The 17,928-nt window shown below is 34.5% G+C and overlaps 1 protein-coding gene and 1 long non-coding RNA gene across 6 annotated transcripts in view; one reads left to right on the top strand and one right to left on the bottom strand.

The window, feature by feature from the left end:
- LOC136856500 (uncharacterized) overlaps nucleotides 1-2,609 on the bottom strand; it is a 104,972-nt gene extending 102,363 nt beyond the window's left edge. The window contains exon 1 of one of the 4 annotated variants that reach the window (XM_067134364.1): nucleotides 2,089-2,609. The gene's annotated coding sequence lies outside the window, so the exon portion shown is untranslated. The remainder of the gene's footprint in view (nucleotides 1-2,088) is intronic. The other 3 variants (XM_067134370.1, XM_067134367.1, XM_067134373.1) reach the window with 3 other exon arrangements.
- LOC136856531 (uncharacterized) overlaps nucleotides 1-17,928 on the top strand; it is a 616,643-nt gene that overhangs the window by 141,722 nt on the left and 456,993 nt on the right. The window contains exon 2 of one of the 2 annotated variants that reach the window (XR_010858387.1): nucleotides 15,618-15,668. The exons of the other annotated variant lie outside the window; for it this stretch is intronic. This is a non-coding gene — a long non-coding RNA (uncharacterized lncRNA). The remainder of the gene's footprint in view (nucleotides 1-15,617; nucleotides 15,669-17,928) is intronic. 2 annotated transcript variants of the gene reach the window in all.

Raw genomic sequence — 17,928 nt, 5'->3', positions numbered from 1 at the left:
CAACTTTCATCGACCATCATAACTTTACATTGACATTTACTCTCAACTTTTGACCACCATAACTTTACACCGACATTTACTCTCAACATTCGTCCACCATCATAACTTTACATCGACATTTACTCTCAACTTTCATCAACCATCATAACTTTACATTGACATTTACTCTCAACTTTCATCCACCATCATAACTTTGCATCGACATTTACTCTCAACTTTCATCCACCATCATAACTTTACATCGACATTTACTCTCAACTTTCGTCCACCATCATAACTTTGCATCGACATTTACTCTCAACTTTCATCCACCATCATAACTTTACATCGACATTTACTATCAACTTTCATCCACCATCATGACTTTACATTGACATTTACTCTCAACTTTCATCCACCATCATAACTTTACATCGACATTTACTGTCAACTTTCATCGACCATCACAACTTTACATCAACATTTACTCTCATCTTTCATCGACCATCATAACTTTACATTGACATTTACTCTCAACTTTTGACCACCATAACGACAGCATTTACAACATCATAACTTTACATTGACATTTACTCTCAACTTTTCATCGACCATCATAACTTTACAATAACATTTACTCTCAACTTTCATCGACCATCATACCTTTGCATCGACATTTACTCTCAACTTTTATCGACCATCATAACTTTACATCGACATTTACTGTCAACTTTCATCGACCATCATAACTTTACATCGACATTTACTCTCAACTTTCGTCCACCATCATAACTTTACATCGACATTTACTCTCAACTTTCATCCACCATCATAACTTTACATCAACATTTACTCTCAGCTTTCATCGACCATCATAACTTTACATCGACATTTACTCACACCTTTCCTATTGCCTCTCATTATTGTATCGTCTGCAAACATCAACTATTCCACATTCCAATAGCTGATTCTCTTATACCACTACTTCTCCGACTCTTGTCATCACTCCAGCCATAAGGTTTTGAACAGCATTGGGAATAAAACGTTCTAACTTAGGACCCATTTTCACCTAACTAGTCACTTCCTACTTTACATGTTTTAACAAACTTCCATTTTATTATAGAGACTTTTAATCGGTCTCAGCCATTTAAGATCTGCTTCATTATATATATATATATATATATATATATATATATATATATATATATATAATATATATATAAATGTTTATATATATAACAATGTTTGTTTTAGTTTTGCCAGTGACAGGTGATTTTTGTGTACTGTCAAAAATTAAGGAACAAAACCCCTTAATATCGAATTCACTTTGCCTAGGGACTAACTCACACCCAAAGGATGCATCCGGCCCGGCTAGGATCCAATCTGTTGCTTTTGGACTTTGATACAGCGGTGACAGTGAACTTATCCACTGATATACAGAGGTGATAGTGAACTTATCTATCGATATATAAATATATTTATATATATAATTATTATATATATATATATATATATATATATATATATATATATATATATATATATATATATATATATATATGTATATATATATATATATAAATATTATACACACACACACACACATATATATATATAATTATACACACACACACATATATATATATATAATTTATTGTATAAAATTATCATCCTAAAATTATCATCCTGTATACGCAGAGGTACCTACACAATATTGTTACACTTAATTCGTATAGGCGTTAGTAAACATTGCACACTTAATGAGATAGTAGATGGTTTTGCACTCGTCCTCAAAGATTAAAAGTGTTCACCATGATGAGCTGAGGATGTTTTGGTCATCATTCTTCTACTTGGGAAAAACCCGTAGAAAAGTCGTTTCGAGTTTTTGTACGCTGTACTGGCTTGATTTTTCATGATTCGCGCATGATCTCTTCATGTAGACCACATTATCCGAATTTAGTGAGTTGGTAAGTGGGTTTTAGTTTTGTTAGTTTAGCAAAACAAAGTCTGACGATGGCGTAATAACTCCAAAAGTTATTAATAACCGTGTCCAGTCACCAGTTCGTTACGACGCAAATGAATAAAATCAATCCGACATTAAAAACTCACCTTCCACACACTGTCACTGTCACGCTGGGGATACGCAGATGATCACCGAAGCGTTTTTACCTTCTGGACTGAGAGGGACACCTAACCAGGTACACCGTCGCGTCGCCTTGTTGAAGAACTCCCCTTCAGGTCTGCTTGTCCTGCGTTCCTGAGGGAGGAAGGGAGACTGATGAACGGGGAGAAGGGCAGCTTCTTCTTCTTCTTCTTCTTCTGCTTCTTCTTCTTCTTCTTCTTCTTCTTCTTCTTCAGAACTTACGACGAGGCTTGCGTCACCTTCCGTCGCTCCCTCAATTGTCCTCTTTGGCTTAATGCGTTATTAAGTGAAATCTACTTAGGAGTAAAAATCTCTCTCTATCTCTTTCTCTTTCTCTCTCTCTCTACCAACAAGCACCTTGGTATCCGCTGAGTCATGTCTAACAAATCGACAACTTGGTTGATTTCATTGTGACAAGTAGATTAATGAATTGAGAGAGAAACGCAGAGGTGCGTCTTACGATGAAGTCTTAAATACGAAAATGAGCACAACAGGAAATAACATTCATGCGTCATGCCTCATTACGTTTTCGTAAACTTTTGCAAGTTTCATTGGTATGAAACATATTCTCTCTCTCTCTCTCTCTCTCTCTCTCTCTCTCTCTCTCTCTCTCTCTCTCTCTTCATGTACATATATAAATATATATATACGCATATACATATGTGTATATATATATATATATATATATATATATATATATATATATATATATATATATATATATATATATATATATTATATGTATAATGTATATATATATATATATATATATATATATATATATATATATATATATATATATATATATATATATATATATATATATATTACTGGACATCTTTTACCAGAAAAGTATGTAATTGTAATAACTACAATGTCCTCGTAGCCTCTTGGTTTCTTCACACTTTTTCGATATGCTTGTCACTACAAAGCCTAAGATTTATATGGAAAAACAGGAAGTATCTAGAAAAACGTTCTGCTACTCCGGATGCAACATTGAATCCTGATTCTGACATCAGAATTGCTTTATGTGATTTCTGTTTGGATCTTAGGCTTTATAGGAACAAGCATAGTCAAAAAGTGTGAAGAATTCTAGAAGCTAAGAGGGCATAATTACATTATATATATATATATATATATATATATATATATATATATATATATATATATATATATATATATATATATATATATTATATATATAAAATTTTAAAATATTAAGCCACAAATATTGTATAGTATTAAGTTCGCCATACCTTGGGAATAACTTACACCCAGCGGGAATTATATTTGATGAATGTTTCTCTGGCGGCCAGGATTCGAACGATGACTTGAATTAGAAACTGCGGTAGACAATGACTTTGACCACTTAGCTGTGTGTGTGTGTGTGTATGTGGATGAAGGTTAAGTGTGGCTGTTAAATTTGTAAAAAGATTGAAAGGACGAGATATAGGGAGATTATAGGAGAAATGCTCCACAAGTGTCATTAGATGGTTTGGTCATGTGGAAGGAATGGAGGACGAGAGACTGGTGAAAAGAGAGTATAATTTCGGTGAGGTAGGGGGAGAATGAGGACCTATGAGATAGGAGGAGGAGGAGGAGGAGACCTAAGCTATGAGATAGGAGGGGGAGGAGGACGTATGAGATAGGAGGAGGAGGAGGGGGGGACCTAGAAATGCCTGGATTGATGTGAAAGAAGTATTTGAAAGGATTGACCTCGATATTCACAAGTGAGAGTATTTGTGATAGAGCTGAATGACCCAGTGTGTGTAGGTGGGTTTAGTGTGCTGCTGATGAGCAATCTGTGTAGGTGTAGAAAGTATCTAATGTTGTGGAATTCTTATGGAAAGGGTTCCTCCATAGCTTAGCAGTTAGATGTGATTGTGGAAAACCCATTGTCGTTTTAGCTACGGAACCACCCCATGTAATGGGGAAAGTTTTTCTTTAGAGAGAGAGAGAGAGAGAAAATTTTGCTATCGTCTCTTCCGAACTGTCAAGAATCACTTAGTGACAACGAATCGAAAAGGACTTTATAATTGTGATGAATTTGTTTTCAGCGTTCCCAGAAGCAATTTTAATATGTGAATTTAAGTCGTTTTCCATCTCTCTGTTGGGGAGTTTTACAAAAACCTGGCCTTCCAAATTTATGGTGTCCTCTAATAAGAATAAACCTCTTATAAGAATAACAGATGTGTGGGGAAGAATTGTTATTGATAGAATGCAAACGACCTCTGAGAGGTCATCGCTTCTTGCAGAATATTGAAAACATTTGGCCTCTCGTTTTCTTCTTTTGGAAAATCGTGGTAGTTTTTATTTGCTAAACATTTTCCTTCCTATTTTCATCATTCGGAAAATAGAATTAGAGTTGATTAATAGAAATACGAAGGCCTCTGTGACTGTTCTCATCCAGTTAATTCTTTAAATGCCTTTATAAAGGAGTTCTCACATACGTTATCTAAACAATCGAGAAATATCAGTTTTATATTGTATTATATTTATTGCCCAATTGTATTCTGACCCCGTTCAGATTTCGTTAAAGGATTTCTGTAAAGCTAGTCCATTGTGTGTCGAAAGGAAAATAAAGAGAGAAGTCGTCACTACGGGTAAGACAATAATTCATGGAGGAGTAATGGTAGGAATTTCTCTTGTCATCGAGAGCAGATGCCATAAAGTTCCTTAGGATTTTAGGTCAAAGGCGCTTCGATCTCTTTAGGATTTGCAGAAGATATATATGTATATATATTGTGTATATAATATATATATCTTATATTTATATATATGTATATATATGTATATATATTATATATATATATATATTTACAAATGTATATATATAAAATATATATATATATATATATATATATATATATATATATATATATATATATATATATATATATATATATATATATATAAACATTATATATATATATATATATATATATATGTATATATATAAATATATATATATATATATATATATATATATATATATATATATATATATATATATATATACTGTATAAATATATATATATATATATATATATATATATATATATATATATATATATATATATATATATATATATATATATATATTATATATATATATATATATATATTTATTTCAGTGCATGAGCACACTAGGTGTACCAATGAGAAAATGAAACACTGGGTACAAATCCTGACCTATTTCTTCTTCTTATCTGGTATAGAATAACTGATATTTTCTCAGGGTTCTAAACTTTGCCAAATTGAAAGGTATATTAATGAATTTTTTTAACCATTAAATAGTTACCTTTATAATATGACTTCAATGCTCCCTTGGTCACAAGGAATGATATTGCGGTATGAGGTCAGAGGTGGGTCCAATTGGCTGCGCAGAGAGAGAGAGAGAGAGAGAGAGAGAGAGAGAGAGAGAGGGGGGGGGTGCCTTATTCTTCTGCGTCTGAAAGCAAGGCGTCACTTGATCGTTATCGTTGCTCGAAAACAGCTGCGCCTACTTCGAGTGGTTGGTGGGTGTGACTATGACTCAGGAGATGGCTGGGAAAGCAGATGGCATTGTGGCGCAGCTGGCTTTATGGTAAAGCGAAGGAGCCCAGGTCGTTCTCTTTGATGGCTGCGTTAGCTGCTAATTGGAATGGCGGGATTTTCCGCTAAAATGATTTATTTACTTTTTTCCGTCGTTGACTTCATAGTATCACAGCGGGGAGTTCGATTCGTCAGTAAATTTCCTTATTGTAAATTATGTCTACATTCTTTTTAAGCAGGTTTGTTCTTCTTGTTGCAAGCTGCTGATCGATTTGCGTATGTTACTCGTCTGGGGTAAAAAAAAAAAAAAGCCGATTTAAAATCTCAGTTGTAAAACTGACAATAATAAAACTGATATGTGGAGTGAAAGATATGTAAAGGTAATCAAAATGAAAACGAATTTCAAGTTAGTTAGATTTGATTAAAGCTAAAAGTAATTTAAATCATGGTTCTATGTTTAAGACAAAAATTAATGTTTCAGCCGATTTTTTTAAAACAATTTTAGTAGTAGTAGTAGTAGTAGTACTAGGAGGGAAGAGGAGAATGAGGAGGAGGAGGAGGAGGAGGAACCAGTTGGTGTTACAACCGAAGGTTTCAGCTCTCAGAGTTGTTTATACGGTAAGCCTATTCACGGTCATTTGTTATTTTATTAAATATATATACCATTTCTCTGAGGGTCCAATGGAAATTTTCTTTGGCTTAACTCATGTTATCAATGAAGTCTCGTGTCCATAAGAACGTTTTTGTTTTTATGCTATTCTATTGGAAACACCTTCATCACGTCACAAAAATGTTTGGTATCTTCATCATCTTTGTAATGGAACTTAGCCAAGGGTCCGGACCCTTCGCCCGGTACTTGTGTTAAGCAGTAGAAGCTTATCCTGGTATCGACATGCAGTCCCAGGCTTGCTAGTTCGAAAGCCATGTATGCATATACTTATTTATGCGTGTATGTATCGAGACAATTTTGTCCTTTACCAGTTTACAAGTTTTCGATGTTTGTTAACCATAAACACACTATAGTATTAAAGAATTAAGCATTAACGTATTAATATATAGCAAGTGCAAAAGGTTAAAATCTTAAAAAATTTTTATCTTTTTTTTATTTTTTACTGTGAAGTACCCGCCACTACTTCCAACTAGAGTGATCAGTTCGATTACTGTTCGTTCCCTTATGTAAAATATTTTTCAACTAGAAAACTATCGGCATCAGAATAAAAAATGTGTGATATTTCATAGCGACCTGGGTATGGAAAAGAGCCGTTTTATAAGGCCAGTAAGCCTGTTAGTTGAAACGACATCAATATGTCTTCTTAAAGGTATAATACGAAGACATATTGATGGACAAAAACTGGACAGTTCAGTTTGTAACACAGGCAACATCTTAATGACCCATTATAAACCCCTTTGCATAGAAAACTGTCCAAATGAAATCAGATCATTAGTGTGCAGTAGTTATGCGGCCCACATAGCGTTGATTTTTAAAAGAGAGCAGTAAATAGCTCAATCGAATTTTTCTATAATGCTTAGACTTACAATTTGCGTAAATCATTACAGGGGAATAAAGAACGATAGCTTAAAAATTCATGACACCATATGAAAACATAACACAACTTTGTTTATCCATTCGTCATAAACCATCTCACGTTTGACTGAGGACCCACTAAATGAAAGCACGCTGCAAAAGATAGAAAACGCAAGTATTCACAACCTTCCGATTTTACTTGTTCTTAAGGGAAGTTACTTTTTAGAATATTGTGATGATCAAGAAAACTTTGAGAAAAAATTGCTAGACGAGGAAGGGTGTAAAGGAAGGGTAGGACTAGAGGAAGAAAATGTCGCTGTTTTTTGGAAAAATGATTTCAGTTGCAATATTTTTCAAAGGGTTTGTAGGTTTTTAGTTTTCTATAAAGGAAAACTGTTGAGACGTCTATTTGTCTGCCCGTCCGCACTTTTTCTCTCCGCCCTCAGATCATAAAAACTACTGAGCCTAGAGGGCTGCAAATTGGTATGTTGATCATCCATTCTCCAATCATCAAACATAGCAAAATGGAGCCCTCTAACCTGGGTAGATTTTATTTTATTTAAGGTTAAAGTAAGTCATGATCGTGCGTCTGGCACCGCTATAGGTGCCAACAACACAGGCCACCACCGGGCCGTGGCTGAAAGTTTCATGGGCCACGGCTGAGAGTTTCATGATCGTGGCTGAGGGTTTCATACTGCATTATACCCTGCACAGGAAACTCGATTGCTTCATCGCATTTTTTACTTGTTTTTAAGGAGGCGTATTTCTAAAAAAAATATTGCGGTTCACCGAAAAACGTAATGCACCGTATAAAAGTTTTCCGTCCATTTCAGATGTAAGCACAATGGGCTTCGAGAAAAATATACACAAAATGCTCCGAGGCATTAATCCAAAATGAATAGAACTGTAACAAAATGTAATTTTTGCAACTGAAGAGCAATTGACACTTACTGTGCTGTGTTAACTGTTTATCAAATCTCATATTCCAAGTGTAGTTTTCACTACGTTGGATCGAGTAACAAATCGCGTTGCTACAGATGATCGTAGAACTGTCCCCGAAGCCGCCAGTGTCAGTTCCTGGAACAAAACAGCGGCTGATAAGACAACTTTACCTAGCTTTTCACATATGAGGTCAAGATATTTGTAGCTTAAATACTGAAGGTAATGAAACTAACTAAACCATGTTCGATTTTATCAGATTTGAAATTTTATTTAATATTAATTCATTGCTGATGTTTCAGTATACATATTTTGAAAACGTTTATTTTCTTTCCACTTTTTGGGTGTTTGCTGATAACTTTCTTTGTATGTTCGTTTGTTTCTTTCTGCTTTCTATGCGGTGAGTTTGTTATTACAATGATATAATGGTTACGCAAGCAGTGATGAAACATTTACGTAGAAATTTGAGCAGTGACGCTGGAAGGGGTCTAAATGTAAAAAAAAAAAACCTGTTATGGGTCCTGAACGGATTTAAATAAACCAAATTGTTATTATTCTAATTTTTTTTTTAAAGCAGAATGGGACCAATATGTTTGATGTTCTTCGTGGGAACCTGTTGGGGTGTACATCGGTATATGTCTTGAATATTATCTTGTCTTCTCTGCACTGTTGAATTTTATCGGTTAATTGTTTAAGCTCTGTCCCGCTTGGCTTGCTTATCAAGAGGCTTAAAAATCTTATCTTGGTAGTGTGATACTCGTCTGTAATACTCAGCACATCCTGAATCTTGAAACATACTATTCAGGTAGCCCACACTGCTGGACAGGTTTATAAACGGCGTCAAAATCTTACAAGTTACATTTACGTTAATCAGTTTTCCAATGATGCTATCTGCATTTGAATGAGACGTTTAAGGAACACCTCCAGAGTTTCATCTTATTCTTTTTGGTGGGTCAAGCCTTTTTTGATGTTTCTGAAGTGGTTTGATGAGCAAATGAAGTATCAAATCCCTTCACCTTTGAGAAATTAACTTTTGCCAAATACTGTGTTTGTTTGTTGTCAGTGCGATGAATGAATTTGTTTGTGGAAGCTTTTGTTACTTGATCTGTGCTGAATGACTGAAGAATTTTCTCGCAGCATTTGGCTTTTCGACCAATTGTCAATCAAACCAAGATCGCTGTATCGCAATATAAGCACAAGCCAAAGTTATTTACCAACGTGCTGTGGCCAAACAAAATAAATGTTTTAAAAAAAAGCAAAAAGAGAGTCATGGATGTTCTACATAAATGGCATTAGCTCAAAAACGCCATCTAAAATGATTTGAAAGAATATTAAAAAGCTAAATGGCAAGTTTGTTCCTGAACCTCCGCCTACCCTAAAGATAAATGATAACCTAATCACCCAACCAGAGAGGGTCGCAGAAAAATTATGAGAGCATTTCTCGAGAATATCGAGTAGTGAGAACTATTCTCGAGAATTCCAAGACATTAGAAATGCCCAGATTTCTCTTGATTTAAGTGAAATTAATTTTGAACCAAATAATACAAAATTTACATTGCAGGAACTCAAAGATGCCTTGCAGAATACCAATCCATCAGCCCCTGGTGAAGATAAAATACTATATGAAATGCTGAAACATCTCCCAGAAAAGCCAAAGAAATTTCTTTTAGACATAATAAATAAAATCTGGGAAACTGGTATTATTCCTAGGAGCTGGAAATATCATTAATCCTCCCTGTATAGAAACCAAACAAGGATCCTTCTTTACCTAGTAGCTACAGACTAATAGCTCTCACCATTGTGTTTGTAAGCTGATGGAAAAGATGATTAACACCAGACTTGTATGGTACTTAGAAACAAATAAGTTTCTTTCTCCATTCCAGTTTGGCTTTAGGAAAACGAGATCTACTTTAGGTCCCTTGGTCAGGCTCTCAAACCACATAAATAAGATTTTGCTAAACAGAGCCAAACAATAGGAGTTTTCTTTGATTTGGAAAAGGCATATGACTCCACATGGCGTTTTGGTATTATAAAAAAGTTGTATAAGATGGGCGTTAAAGGAAAAATGATCAGATTTATAAATTCGTTTTTATCAGAAAGATATAAAAGGTAAGAGTTGGTAATCATGTATCGCGACCTTTCTTACAAGAAGAGGGAGTTCCTTGGGGTAGTGTCCGTAGTGTCACCCTCTTTGCTGTTGCCATTAATGAAGTATTAGAAAAGATATTATCACCAGTAAAAGGCTTTTTATTTATAGATGATTTGGCTCTGCACTGCACAGGATATGATGCAGTATCTACTAACAGGTTGATGCAAAGAGCCATCGATAAAGTAAGCAAGTGGGCTGATGAGCAAGGATTTCGATTTTCCGAATAAAAAATGGTTGCTGTTCGGTTCTGCAGGCGCCGAACTAAGGAAACCATTCCAACTCTTGCCTTAAATGGAACTATTTTACCTTACTCTACTGAAGTAAAATTTTCAGGAGTGGTCTTTGACGAAAAGCTCACTTCAAGTAATCATATTGACCAGTTAAACGTGAAAGTGAAGAGATCACTAAATATTTTAAAAGTAGTATCTAATTTTAATTGGGGTGCTGATAAGAAATCGTTGTTAAGGCTTTATAATGCAGTATGTTTATCTAAGTTAGACTATGGCTGTCAAGTATACTCATCTGCTTCATAGACTAAACTTAAGGAATTGGACGTTGTGCATAATATGGGGCTAAGGATCTGCACTGGCTCTTTTAGAACTTCACCCATTGAAAGTATTTATGCAGACTCCCATCAGCTACCACTGGACTTAAGGAGGCATGCGCTAGGTCTGAGATACACCATGCGGCTGAAAAGCTCAAAGGAGAATCCTTCTTTTGAGATCTTAAAACGGTGTGACTCAAGGCTTTTTGGATCTAGACCTTCAATACCATTTCAAATCAGACAGCTGGATGAACTGGAGGATGAAAGTATAAAAACGCAGAAGGTCCTACAAGTTAAACATCCTGCTATCCCTCCATGGCTTATTCCAGCAATAGATGTCTGCATTAAAGAAATAGAAAAGAAAGGTCGTTCGGAAGAAGTCAGAAACAAGTTTTTGGAGCATGATGGGAGGCATATAAATGACAGGAAAATCTATACTGACGGATCAAAATCGGAAGATGGAGTGGGATGTGCAGTGGTGTGTGAGGGGGAATCATATAAAAAAGTTACTAGACTCCTCATCCATATTCACCGCTGAAGCAACAGCCATAGTTGATGGTTTGAAACTTGCATCTGATAAGAAATTTAAATCCACAGTTACATATAGTGACTCAGGGAGTGTTTTAGAAGCCCTAAAGAAGTTTAATCCTACCCATCCCTTAATTCAAAAGGCTCAGGAATGGCTTTTTGTTTATCTTTCTGTTCGCCACAAGTCAGTTAAGTTTTGTTGGATTCCTGGGCACACTAGTCTAGAAGGGACGAACTGGCTGACAGTAAAGCAAAGGATGCTGCAAGATGTGATTTCTTAACCTGTAAGGTGCCACATTTGGATATGAGTCCAGTTATTAGAGGATACATTCGTAAGAAATGGCTTCGGAGGTGGACTTCCTCCATTTTATCCACAAATAGGAAGTACAGAAATATTAGAAAAAGTATTGATTTTTGGAGTTCGGGTTTAATCATAACAGAAGATTCGAGATCATCCTAACACGGCTTAGAATTGGCCATACCCCTCTTCACCCATAGTTATATTTTAGAGGGAGCCAGTGCCCCAGTTTGTGCTCACTGTGGTGATCAGCTATCCGTTGAGCACATGCTGGTGCACTGTCCTAGACTTAATCGCCTTAGGGCAAAGTACTTATTAGCGGGGAAGGCTCTTTTAGAAATTTTAAATGATGATGTTGGGGTTGATAACCTTATGGGCTATCTGAGAGAATCTGATCTTTTTAATGAGATAATTTAGCATATATTTATTAAAGATTTGTCATATTTATTTTATATTTTAAGTATACATTTTAAATATGTAATTTTTGTATTTATTTATTTTGTATGGTTTTTATCTAATATCATTCTTCATTTTTTACGTTCATATTTTAACACTGAATTTTACTAGTACAGTATATCATTCACCTTTTCATTGTCAATCACATAATTAATTCATATATTTCATCTTCATCGCTGCGCTGAATAATCTTGATGGGTTCCGGCGCTTGGTCTTCAAGACCTAAATTTCATAATCAATCAATCAATCACATCTGACGTCAGATTGCTAAGCCCGAAGTTTATTCAAAGTCCCGGATGTCAGATTAAGTTGACCATTTATAGTTCCCTTTGAAGGAAGTTTAAAAGGAACATCATATTTATAGTTCCAGTTTAGATTTTTCGTAGGTTCGGTTTAGATTTTTTTATAGTTCCGATTTAGATTTGTAGTTCCATCCATATTAGATTTATTTAATCTTAGATTAATAATTCAGTTTTAGGATTATAGTAGCAGTAGTTCCATCCATATTAGGTTTATTTCATTTGACGTGTATAATTCCGTTTTAGAATTGTAGCTGTAGTTGTTCCATCCATATTAAATTTATTTCGTTTTAGATTTATAATTCAGTTTTAGAATCAAAGTTACAATTCATAACAGGTCTATTGACATTCACCGTTTTTTTTTTTTTATTCATTCATTTGTCATGTAATCGAATTAAGATGGACCCTGAAGCCGAATGGCCGTGATTTATCAAGGGAGAAATTCCACTTTGGAATTAACTGTCGCGCACATGTTTGCCATCGCCGGAATTCTCGAGCGAGGAGGAGGTCCCATGTGGCGTTGATTTCGGGAGTCCAGACCCGGAATAGCAGCACCCGTGACCAAAAAAGTTTCTTTTGACTTATTGTCGTTTCTGGCGCCTGCTTTATGCCATTCATCTTCACTCTTTTTATTCCCGCGATCATTTCGAGTCGGAAGATTTCCTTCGAGCGCTTGCGTTCCTCCTTCCGCCGATTTAAAATGCATTAAATTGCCCCAGTTTCTGTTTTTGTATGTTTTTATTACTTCGGTAATGAGACGACAGTTTCCTTTAGGGAAACTATGAATTGTAAGGGTTTTTAATGACTTTACAAGCGAAATGATTTTCGTATACACGTACTAATAAGACATAGCCCCGTAGGGGGCTAGAGGGGGGGGGGTTTAGTGCCGTCAATGCACCACTTGTGGTACACTGTAGGCATTACTAAAGGTTGTTTGCAGCGTCCACTTTTCAATCTTTTACTTTACCTCTGTTCCCACTTCTTTCTTCCATCTTGCTGTCCAGCCACTCCAACTCCCTGTTTTCACATTAAGCACTGAATGATGAAAGTGCCCTAGTGGTTGTCCTTACAGCCCAATTTTCTCAAATCAGTTTCATTAATAATATATGGTTTACGGAATTCTTCCGCATGGTAAGCTTTAAAGGAAGTCGTAGTCAAAAGTATTGATATATATTAATAATATAATTTTAAATAATGACAATACGAAAACTACTCTTTTATTCATTTGGTTATTTTTACAATGGGTCGAAAACCGCCATAATTTGGGCAAACAATTATAAAGTCAAAGTTCAGTGAATTTGTGAATGCAAATACCCACTGCGGTGATGAAGGATGATATCGTGATGTGCCTTTTTGATAGTAATTTTGGCGGGAAAATGATGTTAATTCCCGTACCGATATATTTACCAAAATTTGGTCATTATTTCATATGATCAAAAAAGCAATTTTCTTCCAACATCTGTTACAGCCTGATAGCAATATACTTCAGAATATATATATATATATATATATATATATATATATATATATATATATATATATATATATATATATATATATATATATATATATATGGCAGAAAATACTTGAATGCGCTGATAATTAGATTTACGGCCATGGCATGCTGTATATTGCGTTAGAGCGGAATGAACACTTTATTAGATGCATCTCTCTATCGTAATGTCAAACGCGGAGTTGGAAGTGGATTTTAAATCGTCATTCGTGTGCGTATGACGCCATACTGTAGATTGCATATGAATGCGGATAATTGGTTGCGTTAATCAGCGCATTGTCCCTGCTGTTATGTTGTTCGTCACGGGGCACCGGTAGTGCGTGACTTGTTGTGTAGTCGAGCGTGAATTAAAAGGACAATAAACCGATAGATAACATCGTAATCTGGTGTTTACGATGGGAAAAATATTAACTTGATTTTAGAATATTTGTTTTTAATATTTCATACGTTTCCTGATGATCAATTCGAGTTGACTGACTGACCTTTGTCAGTGGCTGTATAAGAATATAGGATATTTTGTAAATTGCTGAATCAAGTAAGGGATATTTTTCCTAAATGCTGAATCAAATAAGGTATATTTTGTAAACTGCTAAATCAAATAAGGGATAATTTGTGAATTGCCGAATCAAAGAAGGGATATTTTGTAAATATGCTGAATTAAATGAGAGATATTTTGTAAATTGTTGAATCAAATAACGAATATTTTATAAATCGCTGAATCGAATAAGGGATATTTTGTGAATTAATGATTCAGATAAGGGATATTTTGTACATTGTTGAATCAGATAACGATATTTTGTGAATTACTGAATCAAATAAGGGTTATATTTTGTACATTGTTAAATCAAATAAGGGATATTTTGTGAATTACTGAATCAAATAAGGGATATTTTGTACATTGTTGAATCAAGTAAGGGATTTTTTTGCGAATTACTGAATAAATAATGAATTGCTGAATCAAATATGGGATATTTTGTAAATTGCTGAGACAGAAAAGGGATATTTTGTAAATTACTGAATCAAATATGGGATATTTTGTAAACTGTTGAATCAAATAAGGGATATTTTGTAAATTGTTGAATCAAATATGGGATGTTTTGTAAACTGTTGAATCAAATAAGGGATATTTTGTAAATTGTTGAATCAAATATGGGATATTTTGTAAACTTTTGAATCAAATATTTGATATTTTGTAAATTCTTGAATCAAATAAGGGATATTTTGTAAATTGTTGAATCAAATATGGGATATTTTGTAAACTGTTGAATCAAATAAGGGATATTTTGTAAATTGTTGAATCAAATAAGGGATATTTTGTAAATTGTTGAATCAAATATGGGATATTTTGTAAACTGTTGAATCAAATAAGGGATATTTTGTAAATTGTTGAATCAAATATGGGATATTTTGTAAACTGTTGACTCAAATAAGGGATATTTTGTAAATTGCTGAATCAAATATGGGGTATTTTGTAAATTGCTGAGTCAAGGGATATTTTGTAAATTGCTGAATCAAATAAGGGATATTTTGTAAATTTCTGAATCAAATAAGGGATATTTTGTAAAATGCTGAATCAGACAAGGGATATTTTGTAAATCTGAGTCAAGTAAGGGATATTTTGTAAACTGCTGAATCACATATGGGGTATTTTGTAAATCGCTGAAACATGGGCCCTTCTTTAATACCTTTGTTATTGTATTTTGCAGGTAGTGACAAGATAAGGATACCTTTCAGTGGGCGTGAATTTCTGTGACCGTATTGGTAAGTACCTTTGATCCCGAGTATGTTTTGCCACGTAGGGGGATAGTGGCATCAGTGCACTACACGCAGTGCATTGTAGGCATTACTTACTGTAGGTTCTTTACAGCGCCTCTTCGGCCCTGGCTGCAACCCCTTTCATTCCTTGCACTGTACCTCCGTTCATATCATCATCTTTCCATCTTACTTTCCACCCTCTCCTAACAATTGTTTCATAGTGCACCTGCAAGGTTTTCCTCCTGCTACACTTTTAAAACCTCCTTTGCTTTCAGTTTCCCTTTCAGCGGTGAATAACCTTATAGGTCCCAGCGCTTTGGCTTTGGCCTAAATTTTATATTCCATGCTATTCCATTCCGTTCTTAGTATATTTTCCATAAAAAATGTAGACTTTAATATTTTGTGCAACATTTGATGCAGAATAGGGCAGGATGACCTTTTGATTATTACTCATCTTTACAGAAAATCCCATCTTGTAGCCTTGAGTATTCCGGTATGATAAAACATCAGTGCATTATTTTATGTTGAAAACGTCATAGGAAAGCCATATCTGCAGAATTACAATTCTCTCGAACCTCAAAATACTTGATTTATGGGAGTGGTTGTGTTTTCTTTATCATTGGTTTATTTATTTTAGCATGCTGAAACTTCAGTAATATTGAATATTCTGTTGTCAACAAGAACAGCAGCAGCTGCAGGATACTGAGGGTTAGCATTGTTCAAAATAATTAGTTGTCTGCATCATGGGATGAAAATCCCCCCTCCCTTCCACACACACACACACACACACATACACACACACACACACACACACACACACACACACACACACACACGAAGTTTGACTTGATTTGCTGCGCATTGGGTTCTCGATGTGGGCTAATAGGCTTATGACTGTTGATATTGTGAAAAATTCGTGAAACAGTTCTTGGTTTGAGGGGTGCCAGTGTGAAATACTGAAAAGTATAGTTTGCCAGGGTATGTCTCTACCTTTTGGACTCGGCGACAGCTGGAAAGATTGAGACATAGGTAAGATATATATAGTTTTAAACAAATGCAGAACAAGCATTCATAAAAGCACTTTTAATTGAATACGGCGGGTAGTGAAAGACTGACCTACTTTAGCACAAGGCGGGTTAATTAATGATCTTCTGTGAGGTATTGGTTATTTGTTATTTTCGTGGAATGACTGACAGCATAATTTATGAGGAATTGGTCATTTACAAATTTTCAAGATGTTACACTGTATAAGCATGTGTTTTCTGGTATTGTGTATTTTATTGGGGATTTAAGAATATCTGGTGCATGAAAAAATTAGTTATATCCTTCTGTGTAATGCTAAGTGTACATCCACTTATTTATTTCTTTTCTGTGTAATTGCTCGATAAATATATTTAAGAAATTCATCTCGTCTATGATCCTTACGTAAGTTCTTAAATATAAACGCAATTTTTTTATGGAATGAGCTCTAGTGAATGATGCATCAGGAAATTCTTTTAGAGATTTCGAGTAATGATAATAATAACATATAGACTTCAGTCATCCAGGTTTGAGAAATCATGTTAAGTTCAGAATGTGCCAGAGATATAATGGCATTGAAATATGTTAAAACAGTTGGGAGCAATTTTGTTTTAAGGTAAAGTTTATATACGTCAATATATATTTTATATATAAATATACAACGTATATACATATATATATATATATATATATATATATATATATATATATATATAAATAAATGTATAATATATATATATGCTATATATATGTATATATACAGTATATACAGTATGTATATATATATATATATATATATATATATATATATATATATATCAATGCCGTTTAAAGGAAAGAACAAAATTCCTGTTGCTCTATTTATTAGATGCAGACTGTGTAGATGGATAACATTTAAGTCATCTATAAAACTCATAAAGAAAACTTTGTAACCAAAGGCTGCTGAAGTGTTTCGTAGAAATGCATTTTTAAATGTAAAATGTTGTAGGTTGGAGGGTGTTTCTTCAAAAGTCAGTTCCCCCCCCTGCCCCCCACTTGGGTGTTCTGCTTTATAATTGAGAAGGATTTCCAGCAGCTCTTATGTGATTTGAAGTTCTGATAGGCTAACGTTCTTTTCATAGGCAGTTTTCGCTGCCAGTATCCTGCTTTCCCTTTTAGAGTTTTTAAGGCTGAACTCTTCAGACTACGCCATCTTTTTTTGTGTAAGTTTCATTACGCTTTCTTTCACGGATCATGTTGGGCCTCG

Source organism: Macrobrachium rosenbergii, chromosome 3, assembly GCF_040412425.1.
Source record: "Macrobrachium rosenbergii isolate ZJJX-2024 chromosome 3, ASM4041242v1, whole genome shotgun sequence".
Taxonomy (NCBI): Eukaryota; Metazoa; Arthropoda; class Malacostraca; order Decapoda; family Palaemonidae; genus Macrobrachium; species Macrobrachium rosenbergii.
Note: the sequence above shows the minus strand (reverse complement) of the source record. Positions and strands in the feature narration are given on the sequence as shown.